General features: G+C 50.1%; 1 long non-coding RNA gene across 1 annotated transcript; it reads right to left on the bottom strand.

Moving 5' to 3' along the window:
* Positions 1-12,733: 12,733 nt before the first annotated feature.
* LOC116483174 (uncharacterized) lies at positions 12,734-17,099 on the bottom strand. The gene is made up of 3 exons (XR_004252202.1): positions 17,020-17,099; positions 14,520-14,635; positions 12,734-12,977 (listed from the first exon to the last, which is right to left on the bottom strand). It is a non-coding gene; the product is annotated as an uncharacterized LOC116483174 (long non-coding RNA).
* Between the last annotated feature and the right edge of the window lie 412 nt (positions 17,100-17,511).

Here is a 17,511-nt window from a genome sequence, read left to right as displayed (position 1 = left end):
ACACAGAGCCAAACCATATCACTCCCCTGACAGGTCCCCTGGCTCCTCCTTGCCCCGTTTCTTCCTTCTCCAAATTTTCCTTCTCCTTGTCTCCTTTCCTGTGGATGTTTTCTTCCCTGCAGCCCAGTGCACCCAGGTAGCCTCTTTCCCCTTGATTTTACTCAGGTGGCACTGACACAGACATTTGTGAGCAGCAACTTTTACTGAAGGTTTAGGGTCACACAGTGTGAGCAGGGAGGCAAGGCTTACAGTGCAGCTCACAGCACAGAGAACCAAGTTAAACTGAATCTCAGGCAACCATTATTTATTTTCTCTGTCTCTTTCTTTCTTTTAGAGACCCGGTCTTTCTCTATCACCCAGGCTGGAGAGCAGTGGTGCAATCATAGCTCACTGCAGCCTCGAACTCCAGGGCTCAAGTGATCCTCCTGCCTCAGCCTTCTGAGTAGCTGGGACTACAGACACCTGCCACCATGCCTGATAAATTTTTTTAAAAACTTTTCTGAAGATGGGGTCTCACCATATTGCCCAAGCTGGTCTTGAACTTCTGGGCTCAAGCAATCCTCCTGCCTAGCCTTCCAAAGTCCTGGGATTCCGGCTGTGAGCCACCATGCACCCTCAATCACTATTTTCAAGAGCCCTGCAATATTTCTGCCAGCATGACGTCACACTGTTCATTCTTCATAAGCCAGAGCCTTCCTCCACCTCCAGCCCCCTCATTCTCCCTCTCTTGGAGCCAATTCAAATCTCCTCACCCCCAAATCTATTTCTCATGCAAAGCATGAACTAATATTATCCCCAGGCCTAACTTTGCATGCCCCCAAATCTCCCTGAGGTGCTCTGCTAAACATCAAGATCACTGACTTCAGATTCTGGCAACATCACGGACTCAGCTAATGTTGATGCCACACTGAGAAACTCAGAACCAAATATAAGTGAAAGATGTTAGAACCACATTGGAACTTGAAAAAGGAGTGGAGAAGCAGCGAGGTGTCGGGTGTACAGAGAGAACTTAGAGCCAGATTTGGGCTTTAACCCAGGGGGCCCAGTGAGAAACTGGACATGGACGGGGGCCCCACCAACAGGAGCTGAGGGTTCAACACCCACTAGGATCCAGAGGTGTGGCCTTATGGAGAACTGGAACTGAGACCCCTGTATAAAGCAAGAACCCTGGAAGGATGGCCCCTCAGAAAAGAATTACCCACAAAACTAGGAGGTGACACATGAATTTTGTCTTTGCCCAGGCCTCTGGGTGGGAGAAAAGTTTCCTGGGAAAAATCAAAACTGAAAACCAAAACTATTCATGAAGGTGGCAGCCAAATTTATGATATCCATATGGCAAAGAATTCCCAAGCTGAAAAATTACACAAAAATGCTCCCCCATGAGCCCTTGGGAGCAGTTGGCAGAAACAAATACAAAACATCTCTGAGGCCATTTTCACAATCCAGAACATATAGGACTCCCACGGAACAAAACAACTCCACTGCAGATGAGTTCACAAACAACAGTTACAAATCACATGAGGAAACCATCTGCCATGAAGGAGAGCCAGCAGGCACAACATACAAGAAAATCGTTACCTCCAGCAGGACGCGGTGGCTCATGCCTGTAATCCCAGCACTTTGGGAGGCTGAGGCGGGCGGATCACAAGGTCAGGAGATCGAGACCATCCTGGCTAACACAGTGGAACCCCGTCTCTACTAAAAATACAAAAAAAATTAGCCAGGCGTGGTGGCGGGCACCTGTAGTCCCAGCTACGGGAGTCTGAGGCAGGAGAATGGCATGAACCCGGGAGGCAGTGCTTACAGTGAGCCGAGATCGCGGCACTGCACTCCAGCCTGGACTACAGAACCAGACACTGTCTCAAAAAAAAAAAAAAGAAAGGAAAACATTACCTCTAAGAACCTGAAATAATAGGACAAGCCAAAAGAGATATAAAATTAGCATATTAAAATGTTAAAATACAAAGGAAGGAATAAAAATGATAAAGAACAGGATACTGTGTAAAACAACAGATTTGGAAAAGAACCACAGAGATGAAAGAATATGGTTATTGAATTTGCAAACACAATATACTGGCAAGCCAGCATATTAGACACAGTTGAATTGAGAATAGGTGTACTGGAAGGCAGATCTGCAGAAATTCACCAGAACTCTGGCAAAGCGAATATTTGAAAGAAAAGCTAAAAGACATGGATAATAAAATGAGAAAGTCCAATATACCACTAATAGGAGTTCCAGAAGAAAAAGTCAAAATGAATCAGAAAGTGACAATATTTGCCACATTCAAACAAATAATGCATGAAGTTTTTCTAGAACAAGAAATAGCCATGAATCTTCAGATTGAAGAGGCACATTGATTACTGAGCATGATGAAAATAAATATACAAATAGACATTGCAGAACACCAAAGGTAGATCTTAAAAGCAACTAGGGAGAAAATACAGCTTACTTTAAAAGGATCAATAATTAGATTGGAGACAACTTTTCTTAATAATATCTACCATAAAACAATAAACATAAATATATTCAATGTGCTGAGGGAAGACAACCAGGAACTTCAAGTTCCAGACCCGTGAAAATTATTATTTAAGAGTAAGGGGGAAAAGATATTTGCAGACAAAAACAAGTTTTATCACTCAAGATCCTCACTGAAATAATTACTGTAGGAACTGTAGGATATATATTGGTAAGATGGAAATGGAACCCACAGGAAATATATGCAATTGAAGTGTCCCAGTTATTTTTTGGGGGTATAACAAGCCACCCCAAATTTAGTGAAGTAAAAGAACAGTCATTTTATTATGCTCACAGGTTTTGTGGGTTAGGAACTAAAACAGATACAGCAAGGATGGCTCAACTTTTTTCTTTTTTTTTGAGATGGCGTTTCGCTCTTGTTGCCCAGGCTGGAGTGCAATGACGCAATCTCAGTTCACTGAAACCTCCACCTCCTGGGTTCAAGTGATTCTCCTGCCTCAGCCTCCCAAGTAGCTGGGATTACAGGCGTGCACAACCACGACCGGCTAATTCTTGCATTTTTAGTAGAGACGGGGTTTCACCATGTTGGTCAGGCTGGTGTCGGACTCCTGAGCTCAAAGTGATCCACCCACCTCGGCCTCCCAAAGTGCTGGGATTACAGGCATGAGCCACCAAGTCCAGCCAGCTCAACTTTTTAAATGATGTCTGGGGCTCCACCTGGAAAGTCCTGAATGGTTCATGTGGCTGAGGGCTGGAAGCATCTGGAGGCCCCTTCACTCACATATCTAGCATCTGAGCTAAGATTATTCAAAGACCATGCTGAGTGAAGACTGTTGACCGTAACATCTACAAATGGCCTCTACATGGGAGTGTCCAGAGAGCAAGTGCTCCAAAGAACTAGGAAAGATGCGTCTAATCTTTCCTAGTTCTAATCTGGTCTCAGAAATCACACACCACATTCTACTGACTAAAACAAGTCACTAAGGTCATCCCAAATTCAAAAGGAGAAGAAATAGATTCCATCTCTTGATGGGGGGTGTCAAGGTCATATTGCAGAAGACCATGTGAGATGGGAGCTATGGTTGCTTCTATCTTTAAAAAATACAAACTGCCACAGTAAACAAAAAGAAGTTATCCATTATAAACCTAAGTAGTCGTTGAGCTGGGCCTGGTGACTTGAACCTGTAATCTCAGCTACTCAGGAGGCCGATGCTGGGAATTACTTAAGGGCAGGAGTTTGAGACCAGCCTGGGCAACATAACAAGACCCTGGATCTCTACAAAAACATTAAAAAAAAAAATGCTGAGCATGGTGGCACGTGCCTACAGTCCTAGGAGGCTGAGGTGTGCGGATCGCTTGAGCCCAGGAGTTGGAAGCTGCAGTGAACTATCATCGTGCCACTGCACTCCAGCCTGGGCAACAGAGAGAGACCCCCATCTCTAAAAAGAAAAAAAAGTCATTGATTTATACCAACAACAACAAAAATGAATAATTTGGGATGCTAAAAATAAGACTAAAATAAAACATTAGATAATAATACATGGAAAATGGAAGGTGTGTAATTGGAGTTGAAGCTTTTAAGATCTTTGCTTGGGAGGGGCATAAAGATATAGGCCAGGTAGAGTGGCTCATGTTTGTAATCCAGCGCTTGGAAGGCTAAGACAGGAGAACCTCTTGAGGTTAAGAGTTCCAGACCAGACTGGGCAACATAGCAAGACTCTGCCTCTACAAAAAAAGTTTTCTAAACTTAGCTAGGCATGGTGGTATGCACCTATAGTCCTAGCTACTTGGGAGGCTGAGGTGGGAGGATCCCTTGAGCCCAAGAGTTTGAGGCTACAGTGAGCTATGATCATGCCACTGTACTCCAGCCTGAGTGACAGAGCAAGATCCCACCTCTTAAAAAATAAAATTATATTAAATATATTGACTAATTTATCCCTTGTTAAATCAAATACACATGATAGAAAGATAAGTTAACTACTAAAAGAATCAAAATACAATGTATAATTTTCAAACCAGTATAAGGAAAGGGGGTGGAGATAAAGAAAATTTGATCAATATAATAGACAGTAGCAGGCCAGGCATGGTGGCTCACCCTTTGGGAGGCCAAGGTGGGTGGATCATCTGAGGTCAGGAGTTCAAGACCAGCCTGGCCAAAATGGTGAAACCCCATCTCTACTAAAAGTACAAAAATTAGCTGGGCATGGTGGTGTGCACCTGTAGTCCCAGCTACTCTGGAGGCTGAGGCATGAGAATTGCTTGAATCCGAGAGGAGGAGACTGCAGTGAGCCAAGATTGCATGACTGCACTCCAGCCTGGATGACAGAGCAAGACTCTGTCTCAAAAAAAAAAAAGATACTAGCAAAGGGAGGAAAGAAGCAAAGCAAAATCATGGTAAATATAGGCCAGGCACAGTGGCTCACACCTGTAATCCCAGCACTTTGGGAGGCCAAGGCTGGCGGATCACTTGAGGCCAGGAGTTTGAGACTGGCCTGGCCAACATGTTGAAACTCTATCTCTACCAAAAATACAAAAATTAGCCAGGTGTGGTGGCACATGCCTGTAGTCCCAGCTACTCAGGAGGCTGAGGCAGGTGAATCACTTGAATCCGGGAGGCAGAAGTTGCAGTGAGCCGAGACTGCACCACTGCATTCCAGCCTGGGCAACAGAGCGAGACTCCATCTCAAAAAAAAAAAGAAAAGAAAAGAAAAGGTAAATATAAAATAAGTAAAATTGCAGAATTAAATCCAAATATATAATAATAATAAATGCAAATGGACTTGATTTTTCATTTAAATAACAGATTCTCAGATTATATTTTTAAAATTCTAGCTATATGCTATTTATAAGAGATACACCTAAAACATAATGACACAGAAATATTGGGAATATTTCTATACTAAGCAGATGCTAACCAAAAGAAAGATGGTGTAGCAATATTAGTATTAGGCAAAATAGACTTTAATGCAAAAGCCATCACTAAGAAAAAGGTGTCATTATATAATGATAAAAGGAATAATTCATCGATAGGATAAAACAATGTTGAACCTGCTTGCAACTAATAGGTCTAAAATATATACAGCAAACAGTTACAGAATTACAAGAAAAAAACTGTCAAAGTCACCATCATACTGAGAGATTTTAAACAAAGGGTTATCAACTCCAGGCCTCCATGTTAGAATCACGGATGCTTTAAGATTACAATCGTTCCTTTAATGTGATCTAATTCCAGACATGATTTCTTCACCTGCCAGTCTGTGTAAACTGAAGGAGGCAGTACAGAGGTTTGTCTTTATGCTGGCTGAATAATTGCACACTTGTCAGGCAGCAGAAATGTGCATAGCCAGATGTTTTTTACTAAAATAATCATTTTTTTTTCTGCCATAAATACATGAGAGTGGCAGCTGTCCTAAATTGATTTATTTTAAATCTACTGGTGCACCTACTTTACACTGAGGGTGGCTGTGCGCCTTAAGACACTAGGTTACAGTAATCTGAGTTTTTGTCAATTAAATCATATTTCTCAACCCATTCACGGATGCTTGTATGTGTATTGTATGTTCACATATTACAAACTAGCAAAGTAGAATGCTTAAAAATGTTTTTATCTCATTCAACCTCTGGTTTACAGATAAGGAAACAGATCCAGAGACAGTAATGAGTTTCCAAGAGCCTGAAACTCCTGTTTAAGCACCTGCCGCCTGATTCCACCTCAGCCTCACTCCACCTTACCAGAAGAAGAAAAAAGGAAGTGACAACAAGGAAGGGGTGAGGCTTACACCAGGAAAGTCTAACTCCCAGAAATCCCCAACTAACTTCTATTTACATCTCATTGGCCAGTACTGGATCCTAAGCCTACCCCTAGCTGCAAGGGATGATGGGAAGTATAATTTGTTTGCCAATCCCATCAAAATCAGGGTTCTGCCACATACTTAAATAACAACAAATTAACCTACAGTTGTTAACTGGCTACCGTTTTAAGGACGTGGCTCAAGTCTTTACCTCCAGATACCTCCAGATTAGGGATACTTCCCCCTAATGTTGGCCTTGCTGCATTGTGTCACAGTTATTCACAACATTCTCCAGTAACTAAATGATAAGCTTTTTGAAGTCAGGGACTATCGTGGCAAGGATGAAAAGCTAGTGTAGGAAAGCGCTTGTGAAATTTTCTGTGCTGTACATACACAAAGTGATATTTTCATTATCAATAGCAGGAATGCTTTTTGCACAATCTCCCCCATCCCAGCTGCTATGGTTTGAATGTGTTCCCCCAAAATTCACGGGTTGGAAGCTTGTCCTCATTCTGATGGTATTAAGAGGTGAAACATTTAAGAGATGATTAGGTCATGAGGGCTCTGTCCTCATGAATGAATTAATGCTATTATGCAAGAGTGAGTGAAGTGTTATCGCTGAGGGGTGGGCTCCTGATAAAAAGGATTAATTCAGCTGATTTCCTCTCTCTGTCTCTCCTGCCCTTGCTTTCACCTTCTGCCTTTTGCCACAGAGTGGCCCTCGCCAGATGCTGGCACCATGCTCTTGAACTTCCCAGCCTCCAAAACAGTAAGCCAAATAGATTTTCATTCATTATGTAAGTTACCCAGTCTGTGGTATTCTGTTACAGGAGCAGAAAATGAACTAAGAGGCCAGTGGCACTGTCTCTGCACACAGTATGTGCTCAGCATGTGTGCACTCTATGGTTCAATACAACGTTTATACATCCTCCTGCCCCCCTCCCACCCTCCAGCTTCTGCTGGGTGTGCAGGAGCTCAGGCACCATGGTGGGCCTCTATGTGCCCCAGGATGCTGTCTCCAGGTGGACAAAAGTGAGTCTAAGGGGAGTGGGACATCAAAGCAAGAACTTCCTCATCCCATTGCAGGCCCTGTGCCAGCGTGGCAGGTCTCCGTATGAAGGCTGGGGGCCTGGGGCAGGCTGTGGCGAGGAAGAAAGAGAAGTGGAGAAGCAGGGACAGACTGAGCTGGAGGGAGAACGAGGAGGGACTGCATACAGATGAGGTCTAGAGATAGCCTTTGCCCCCATCCCAGAAACCAAATCCTGCAATGCTCCACCCTCAGTCTGCAAGGCTCTGCCCAGTCCAGCACCAGGTGCCCCTCTCAGCAGCCCTGAGCAAAGGGCAGGAGGCAGGTTGTAAGCCTAGAGACTGCACCAGGCTGACTTTTCACACACTAGTCTCATTGCATCTTCACATCATCACCCAAAGGTAAGTATTTCCATTTTACAGTTAAGGAGAGTGAGGCCCAGAGATCTAAGTGGGCTGCCCAAGGCCACCCAGTAAGGGACAGGGCTGGGGTTGATCTGACTCTGAACTCCATGCCCTTTCACAGGACTGTACCTCTGACGCAGGGCACCAGCAGGCACCCAGGCCTCATCCCTGGGCAGATAGAGCTACACCTGTGGGGGCAAGGCAGCGGCCCTGCAGGGGAGGTGCCTGGTTGCCACCCTCCCCATCTGTGGCTGCTTCCTCCCCCTCCACAGCCAGCAGGAGCAGTTTCATGGAGCTGGGAGTCCCGTGGGCTCCCCACTTCCAGGCAGCTCCTCAACTCTTCAATCTGGATCTATCTGGGGGTGGGTCAGAAAAGGCTGCCTCTTGGACCGGGCGCAGTGACTCACAGCTGTAATCCCAGCACTTTGGGAGGCCAAGGTGGGCCGATCACTTGAGGTCAGGAGTTTGAGACCAGCCTGGCCAACATGGTAAAACCCCATCTCTACTAAAAATATACAAAAAAAAAAAAAAAAAATTAGCCGAGTGTGGTGGCGCACGCTTCTGCAGTGGCAGCTACTCAGGAGGCTGAGGCACGAGGATCACTTGAACCTAGGAGGCAGAGGCTGCAGTGAGCCAAGATCGCACCACTGCACTCCAGCCTGGACAACAGAGTGAGACTCCATCAAAAAAAAAAAAAGGGAAGGAAGGAAGGAAGGGAGGAACGAAGAGGAAGGAAGGAGGGAAGGAGGGAAGGAGGGAAGGAAGGAAGGAAGGGAGGGAAGAAAGGGTTTCCTAGAATGCACCAGGCCAAGACTAAGACCCAGGCCCCTCCCCAGCCATTCCAATCTCCCTATGGTTGCTGGGGATCCAGAGCCTGTCCTGCTCTCCCCCAGCCCAGGGTGCCCTTCCTGCCTTCTCAGTGGCTGGGGTGCCCCTTTCCCTGTCTTTTTCCTGGCCTGCCCTCTGGCAAGGGAGTGGGTCCAGAGCTGTGTGCATGGGGCATGCGTGACACAGAGTGGGGTGGAACAGAATCCCAGGAAGGCTGAGCCCAGGCCCTGCCCTTCATCCTCTGGCCCTTTCCCAGAGGAGGCACAACAAACTCAAAGAGAACGTATGGGCTCCAGACCAAAGGTCCTTGGTTCATTGCATGCAGCTCCCACGGCTGCAGCAGCTTTTATGAGAAAGCAGCAAATCATAAGAAAACTATCTCCTTGGGAGGACTTAATTGGGACAGAAACTGCAGATGGATGCCAGATGTGCAACGGCAACCAAACCAGAGTCCCAAATCCCCACAAAGATCCTCAGTCGACTTTCCCGATCCTTTGACCAGGTAATAAGAGTCCTAACAGCAGTAGCAGTGGCTTCATTTCTAAAGCACACACGGTATGCTATGCACTGCTTTTATTTCTAGTTCCTTTCATTACCTAGAGAGGCATTGCTCTGCACATTTTACAGATAAGGAAACTGAGGTTACTGAGGTTAGGTAACTCGACCAAGGTCACGTATTTAGAAAGTGGTGGAACTTTTCAAAATACTAAGTTGGGGAAATGCTCATCATTTGTAGAAAAATTTTCAATAAGGCATAAGAACACAGGTTTCCAGTTAACCCTCAGTTACCCAGAAAAGTAAATTCCCCAGAACGTCCTGCACATCGTGTATGCCTGTGTACGTGCATGCACTTGAATATTCTGATTAGCAGAGCTCGTGATAAACAGGCCAGACTACAGGGGGAAAAAATGTACAGAAACCAGCAACCATATTCTCCGAATTCATCGCGTGCTTGGAGATCCCCAGGTAAAAAGTTAGCAAAACATACCTTGTTCAAAGCAACTGGCCAAGGACGGGGTGTGAAGCAGCCACTGCTGCTAGGGGCACAGCATCCATTGGATTCCCCTCCCCACCCCTAACTGCCCGCGGGCAGCAGATCCAGTGTTGCCCAGCCACCTCCCTCTCCTGACTGCAGTATGGGAAGAAACGCAGGACGCTGGCAGGCACCAGACCATGCCCCGCCCCTGATCCACAGTGTGGCCTTGAGCACACCACTTTCCCTCTCTGGGCCTTGGTTTTCCCATCTGTAAAATCAGGGCACAGTGAACTGTAAAGGGCTCTGAGGGAAATTTCATGGATTGGTTGATGATCCCAGGCTGCCACCCTTTAGGAGAGCTCCTCCCTCCAGAGGGCTCTTGGACCTTGGGGATCCCAGGTGGGAGCCTTCATGGGAAGCGGAAGTGATCCCAGAGACCTCTGCAGGCTTCTCTCCTACCTCTGAAAGACTGAGCAGGCAGCCTGGTGTCTCAGACACTCCTCATTTCCCTACTTCCCTTCAACAGGGTTAGAGTTCCTACGAAAGCTTCACTGCTATGCAAGAAGGCAGAATGCTCTCCCACACGGAGGCGCACCCAGACAGTCCACCGGACACATGTGCTCATAAGCCCGAGTGTGCTCAAGCCCCTCCACACCACCAGCATGGCACTATGGCACTCTAAGCAGGAGCTCAGAGGCCTTCTGGGCCAGACCTAGGGCAGCCCTTGCCACTCCTGAGTGACAGACCTATGTCTGGGTACCAGGGCAGTGAGGACTCCCAGAATGTACACAATATGGCAGGACCCACTCTGCTTCTTGTCCTTCCTCTAAGTGCCCATTCAGCATCTTAAAATGGAGATGTAGCCTGGTGCCGTGGCTCATGCCTATAATCCCAGCACTTTGGGGGGCCAAAGTGGGTGGATCACTTGAGCCCAGGAGTTCAAGACCAGTCTGGGCAACATAGTGAGATCCCACCTCCATAAAAAATTTTAAAAGATTAGACAGGCATGGTGGTGCATGCCTATGGTCTTGGCTGCCTGGGAGGCTGAGGTGCAAGAATCACTTGAGCCCCGGAGTCCAAGGCTGCAGTGAGCTGAGACTGCACCACTGCACTCAGCCTGACCCTGTCTCAAAAAAAAAAAAAAAAAAAGAGATGCTCCCAGCTTTCTTCCGGGAGCGAGGTGTTCCCTTCACCCCTTGGGATTAACAGTCAACACCGCCCCCTCTAAGCCATTTATTATGATATTGACATACTTCAGTGTCAGTACTAGGGACTGCTCCAAGTCCCAGCATGGCTGGGACCACCCTGGTGCCTTCCCCCTCTTCAGACTCCCCAGCAACGTGACAACTGAGTGGGGGGTGACATTAGGTCCTCTGGTAGGTCAGGAGCTGTAATGACCCAGTCCTGCCGGGCCACCCCGTAGTATCACGCTGTGGCAGGGAGGCAAGGATTGCAGGCACCTGAGTCCTCCTCACACGCTCAGCTGACCCCGCAGGTCCCTGACCTTGGCTGTGTTCGGTGCCTGTCCTTGCGTGTGGCGGGCAGCAGCCAGGCTTTTTGTGCAGCACTGTGTCACAGCCATCTTGCTGCCTGCAGGACTGTTGCCAGTGACAGCAGCTATGTGCCTGGCCCTTCCTGGGAGCTCAGGAGGGTCCTGCTTACAGGGCGAATTTTGTGCTGAGACAGCTGAGAGGCCAGGTGTTCTGGGTGGCCCAGGAAAACCAGCCATCAGCATCTCCTGCCCACACCTGTCCTGAGGTCAGAACGAACTTGAGTCCAGCAGGCTCCCAAAGCCACAGAGCTTCTGCACCTGCAAAGCCGGGGTCCCTGCTTCAGACTGAAGGGAGTGGGGACCTGAAGAGAATGCACACACGTACTTCAGACTGGACACAGGGGTTGCAGGGGGAGCGGAGGGGAGCCCCTGGGTCCACCCCACCCACGCCACCCTGGTAATTCAGCTTGAAACAAATGATTAGCCTCTCTGTATAGATCCATGTTTCTCTCCTGGGCATGTCAGTTCAGTAAAACCCCGTTCATTTGGGCCTCACTGTGACCTCTAGGGCGCTGGCCAAAGGGCAAGCACCGCCAGGCCAAGGGGCCTGGGAGTGAAATCGTGGGTGGGGATAGGTGACAGGGGTGTTGAATCGGCCCGAGTGGTTCTTTCTTTTCGAGTTAATTTCGCATTGGTCTCTGGAATGCAAGTTTGTCCAACGTGTGGCCCACGGGCGGCATGGGACCGAGGAAGGTTTTGAATGCGGCCCAAATTCATAAAGCTTTCTTAAAACACTGAGGTATTTTCGCGATTTTTTCTTTTAGCTCACCGGCTGTCGGTAGTGTTAGTGTATTTTATGTATGGTCCAAGACAATTCTTCAACTTCAAAAGACGGAACGCCCCTGCAATGGGACGCTAGACACCTCTAAGAGTGGGTGTAGGTCTCCAAAAGTGTCCACATGATACTTCCAGAAAAACTTCACATGCGGAGGTGTGCAGGAATGTGCGTGCTGCTAGAAAAGAGGCCTAAGGGGTCTGCCAACGTCCTGAGAACCCAGGAGAGCAGGGCCCGCTGGGACAGGCAGGGGAAGGCCTCGGGAGGGACACGATGGTCAGGCAGCAGAGCCTGCGGGGCTGGAGGAGGCGCCCTCCTCTCAGCTGCTCTTCCTGCCCCTTTCGGTGGCGGGGCTGTGTGGGGCCCGGGGCTTTCGGCGGGGCCGGAGGGGCCGGCGAGGCTGCGGCCCTGGAGCCCCCTGCCTGGCAGCCATTTGGGCCCCATTTGGGCCCCAGGGAAATATCGGCGCTTTGGCTAACCGAATTATTCTTTCGGTTTGAGCCATCTCCCCTTTTTGAGTCAGATCCGGCGGCAGAGCCAGAAAAGCGCTTTCTGAAACTCCAGCGCGGTCCTGGGTGGGGGTGGGGTGGGGGGCGCGTCCAAGCCGCTGGGCGCCCTCCCCGCCCTCCCCCCTCCCCACCCAGTCCTTCCCTCCCTGCCCCTCCCCAAGCCCGGTGTCGCCCCCTCCGCCCCCAGCCGCAGCCCCAGAGCCGGTGCCCAGAGGGGCCAGGCAGCCCGCAGGGGTCGCTCACCGCTGGTGCAGGGGCTTGGTCCACCACGCTAGTGCTTAGGGCACCAAAATAGAAAAAGAATAATGCTTGGAAAGAATTTGATGTTTCCCAAGGAGCATCGAAAATCGCCGTTACGGGAAAAGTCAAACTCTTGAGGGACTTCCTTACACTAATTTAACTGTCCCGGGTTGTTTTTATTTCTAATTATGCTGGGGGGATGGGCATCATGATCTGTTTTCAGGGCTTAATGCCCCCTCCACGGTCCCTGGGGGACCTCGGGCCTTGGTGCCTCTCCAGGACATCCCGATGTCTCGGAGGTCCCATTTCAACTCCCTGGGGTCCCGGGTTGCCCAGCTGTTATTTTGCAGAATTTCTCTCCCACAGTGTCACCAGTAGTTCTGCTTATCGCTCCTGCCACTGAGTCACAAGGGGAGGAGGGGATTTCTGAGCTGTTTCAACACTTACCCAGAATATTAGGGGTTTCATGCAGCCCTTGTTTATTTAAAAAAAAAAAAAAAAGAAAAGAAAGCCCCAAAGCCAACAAAATATGACACACATGTACAGAAGGAGGGAAGGCAAGGGGGTGGGGGTCTTGCAGAACCAAACGGCCTATCTGCTGAGCTGGGGCTGGAGCTGGAAGTCAGGTTTCCTGTCCCCACTCCCCCAGCCTGGGCCCACCCCGTGCCTTCTGTTTCACCCAGGGCTGTGGAAACCAGCTAATGTTTATGGAGCACTTCCTCCCGCCAGCGGGCACAGTTCTAAGCCCTTTATAAGAAATAGCTCATCCAATGCCCGTAATTGCACCCGGAGGCGTGAGGGCTGTTATTGTGCCTGCCAGCCTGTTTCATAGATAGGAGACAGCATGGAGAGCTCAACTGCACTGGGGTACTTGGGTTTTCTGTGGAGAAAAATTTGCCCATCGCTTTGGCACAGAATCTGTGCCAAGGCAGATTCTCCTCAGCCAAGGCAGGCCTCAGAGTCCCCAGAGTCTAGCTACAGGATGCCCAGAAACTCCCTCCAGCTGAGACAAGCTGGCCAGGGGCTTGGGACCTCTGAGCTCCTTGGGGAGCTGAGGGGGCGCTGTCCTGGAGTCCAATACCTGGGCTGTGTTCATACCCCTGGCCAGGATTCAGCAGCAACACGGATACCCAGGAACGGGGCTGTGCCCTGAGCAGCCAGCCTGCAGCCATAGGGAGGGTGTGACTCCAGCGAAACTTCAGCGAGAAGGGAGCATGTGAGGTCAAGGCCCCAGTATCTAGAATGTGCTGCCCTTGACAACTAGGAAGCACTAACCCCTGGGGAAGGAAGGGCAGATGGTGCCTGTGATGGAGGGAGATGTGGGATAGGGGTGGAGGTGGGTGCATGGCCTCTTCCTCCTCCCTCTCCTCCGTGCCCTTCATTCTCCTTTTGTGGATCTTCATTGAGCACCTACTGTGCACCTGCCCTCAGTGGCCTCTCACTTCCTCCTCTTCCTTCCCAATTCCTTTACCAACTGTGAGATCTTTTGAAGCAACTGTGAGACCTTGGATAAGTCCCTTCCCACTTAGACCCTCAGTTTCCTCTTCTGGAGGAGCAGCGGCCGGGGCTCTGCCGCCCTGTCAGCAGTGTAGTGTGGGCAGATAGTAAAGACCACTCCTAGCTGGAGACGAGAGGCTCAGGAGCTGCTGGCCAGTCACACAATGGCATGGGGCTGACCACAGGAGCACGATGTGGCACATGCCCTGGTGGAGGTGTGTGCTGAGACCCCTGAGTATCTGCCTCAGGTGGGCCCTTGAAGGATGAGCAGAAGCTCACTAGGTAGATATGGTGGGAACTGCCAAGCCCGGGAAGGTTCCTCCAGGCCAGAGGGTACAGCCCATGCACACACACAGCTCCAGGAACAGCACGAGGCACTGGGGCAAAGCCCTCCCAGTGTGGCTATATTGCCATATTTGCCAGAGAGGGGGGATGCCAACCTACCTCCATGTCCAAAGCTGCCTTTACCCAGGCCCAAGGCCCAGCCCTCTGCCTTCAGCCTCCACGCAGCCCTCTGCCTTCAGCCGTGGCCACTACCACTCAGGAAGATCTGGAAGAGCCTGCTGAGGCCAAGGCAGAGAGAGAGAAGGCAGTTTTGACAAAGCAAAGTCCCTCAGGCCGGCCCCATGGCTGAAGACACCATGGCATAGGTGGGCAGCTGGGGTGAGTGAGGGGGCTGGACAACGCTGTGCCCTCTTCTAGGAGTCCAGGGCAGGCTAGGGTGACCCAGATGTGGGGAAGAAAAAGCTTCAGGGGCTTCTCGCAGGCTCTCTGGTGAGTTAGTGTATACATATGTTTGTGTGATCCTATGTGTGAGCTGTGGGCTCCTGGCATGCAAGACCCATGCACAGATGCACAGGCGTGTGTACACAGCTTTGCACATTAGTATCTGGGTGTGCAGCAGCAGAAAGGATGCACAGCAGGTGCGGGGAGAATGAGAGAGCTCTTGGGGTGTAGACAGGACCACTTAGACCTGGGTTCACCTTGGGTTCTCCCTGCCAGGTACTGTTTCCAACAAAGGTAGTTGAGATGTCAGGCAGGGAGGGTAGCCCTGCCTGTGGCAGGTGCTGGGTGGATGATACCACGATGATGAAAGCAGGGGCCTGGGCTTCAGGTCAGGGCTGCGTATGGGGGAGCCACAGCAACAGTATGAAACCTCTGAGGGATCTGAGTTCTTGGAGCCAGCTGACCCCAGGTCATTGCAAGGCTGAAAGCTTTAGTTTTCATATTCGCAAAGTCCCGTGAGTTCATCTGGGGAAGAGGAATTAGAGCAGTCCCTCCCACAAAAGTCTGGGCTTCCAGTATTGAAGGGGTTAGTGGGGCCCACTCAGATTGGAGATGAGTCACTGACTTCCCCCACAATTCTTCCCTTCATGCCCGCATCCTGGCCAGAACCTAGGACCCCACCAGGAACCTAGGGGGGCTTTGCAGCTGCTACCTGAAGACCTAGAAAGCCCGACAGGGAGTGGGGTCTCAGGGCCAAGCCCCAGGTCATCAGGGCAAGGCCTGAAGAGCACGGAATCCACCCTGCAGAAGTTCTAATGCTACCGGTGAAGGAGGCTGTTCTCATGTAGCTGCCACAATAGAATGACCAGTTGTTGAAGGCTTATGTTATTTCTCAGCCTCACAGTAATCTTGCAAACTAGGTATTGCTAACACCATTTCACACAGGAAAACTAAGGGTTGGAGACAGTGAATAACCCATCCCAGGTCATACCATCTGCAAGGGAGGGTACCCAGATTGCAAACCAGTCCACCTGACTCCAGAGCCGGGGAGGTTTCTGTTCTCTGGACTGGCTGAGAAGCTCCCAGGGAGGCATGGACCTCTCCTAGCCTGTCGCTGCAGGAGTCAGCGTGTGGTGAGAGCCTGTGTCAAGTGTTTGGGGCCCGCCACCATAAACCTGAGTGATTCCACACTGCCTAGGAATGGCTGGGAGGCCATTAGGAAGTCTCTGGGCCTCTTTAGGGCTACAGAGGGTGAGATGACGTCTGTGTCCTGCTCACAGCTGAGACCCAATTCACATTGTGGGTCCTGGCTCAGAGGGTAGGCGTTATAATGAGACTGAGGGCAGCTTTTTTTTTTTTTTATGTTGGGGTCTCACTCTGTCGCCCAGGCTAGAGTGCCCTGGCGCGATCACAGCTCACTGTAGCCTTGAACTCCTGGCTCAAGAGATCCCCCTCCCACCTCAGCTCCGGAGTCACTGGGACCACAGACTTGCGCCACTGCCTCCCACAAGGGTCAGCTTCATGATCAGCAGCTCTCCCCAGGTCATCATAATCCTGCCCCCAGGATGTGGAAAGTGGCGCTGGCAGTCACCACCACCTCCGTAAGTCTGGCAGATTCCCAGCCCTGTGTTCTCCAAATACAGGGCAACTAAAGGGAAAAGGGGGAAATAGAAATTAAGGCATCACCCCTCACCACTTTCCAGTTAGTCTAGGGGGAAATCGGCACCTCTCCAGAGGTTTGGGGACCCCTCTTTCCATTCCCTGTGTCCCCAGGCCAATCCCCAGCCCTTTACTCCAACGGTAGACCTGAAGCTGTCGTGATATCAACTCAACATCTTTGGAGGGAGGGGAGACACTGAAGGAAAAAAAAAAAAAAACAGCTGCCCCCAGGAGGAACAACGATTCTCCCAAAAGCAGGCAGTCCCAAACTTCTCCCAGCACCCTGAACAACGAGGTAAACTAAGGTGTGGCGGGCCGCTCCCCGCTCCCCCTACCCCCGCCAGCTGGATGCCAGCCCCCACCGCAAGCCCAGGGCTCAGCTGGCAGGGCCCCGCATGCAGCCCCCGCCCAGGGCAGGGCTGAGTGGCAGAGCGCAACAGTCGCGCCCCCTTCCTGGCGGTGTTCCTGCCTGGGCCCCTGGAGCCTGCCTCTCCCACTCTGATGTAAGCTGATATTTTAATTCTCTTACAAGGAATGGTGTTTAGAGAAATGACTTAACCGGATTACTCATCGTCTCTAATGACTTGGCCCGACTCCGGCGCTATTCCTAGACGTGACGCTTGAGGCTTTGATTCTTTCTCTCTTTCCTTTTGCTCCTTTTTTTTTTTTTTTTTTTTTTTTTTAAATACCAAGAAATTACAGCCCTGCCTACGCGGAGGCCCAGCCCCTACACGCCCCCCTTGCATGGCATCCTGGGAGATGGAGTTCTGTCCTGGCCCCAGTCACGCGCCCATCCCCAGCCTAACTCCTCGCCTCTCTCCCGCCTCATCTTGGTGGGAGATGGGCAGGGTCTGGCTGGGCAGAAGTCATTTAACCTCTACACGCCTTGGTTTACTCTTCTGTCAAATGGAAGGGTCACCTGACATACAACAGAGAGTGGAAGGGTCAGTTGAGACCTTATTTTAAGTAAAAGTGTCACACAGACCCAGTGGTTTTAAGAGATATCTTGTCCAGTGCATTTTGTGCTGAGCGCCAGTCAAGACTCACCCAG

This window comes from Hylobates moloch, unplaced genomic scaffold (genome assembly GCF_009828535.3).
Source record: "Hylobates moloch isolate HMO894 unplaced genomic scaffold, HMol_V3 SCAFFOLD_15, whole genome shotgun sequence".
Lineage (NCBI taxonomy): Eukaryota > Metazoa > Chordata > Mammalia > Primates > Hylobatidae > Hylobates > Hylobates moloch.
The sequence above is the reverse complement of the archived record's forward strand: the minus strand, read 5'-3'. Positions and strand labels throughout refer to the sequence as shown.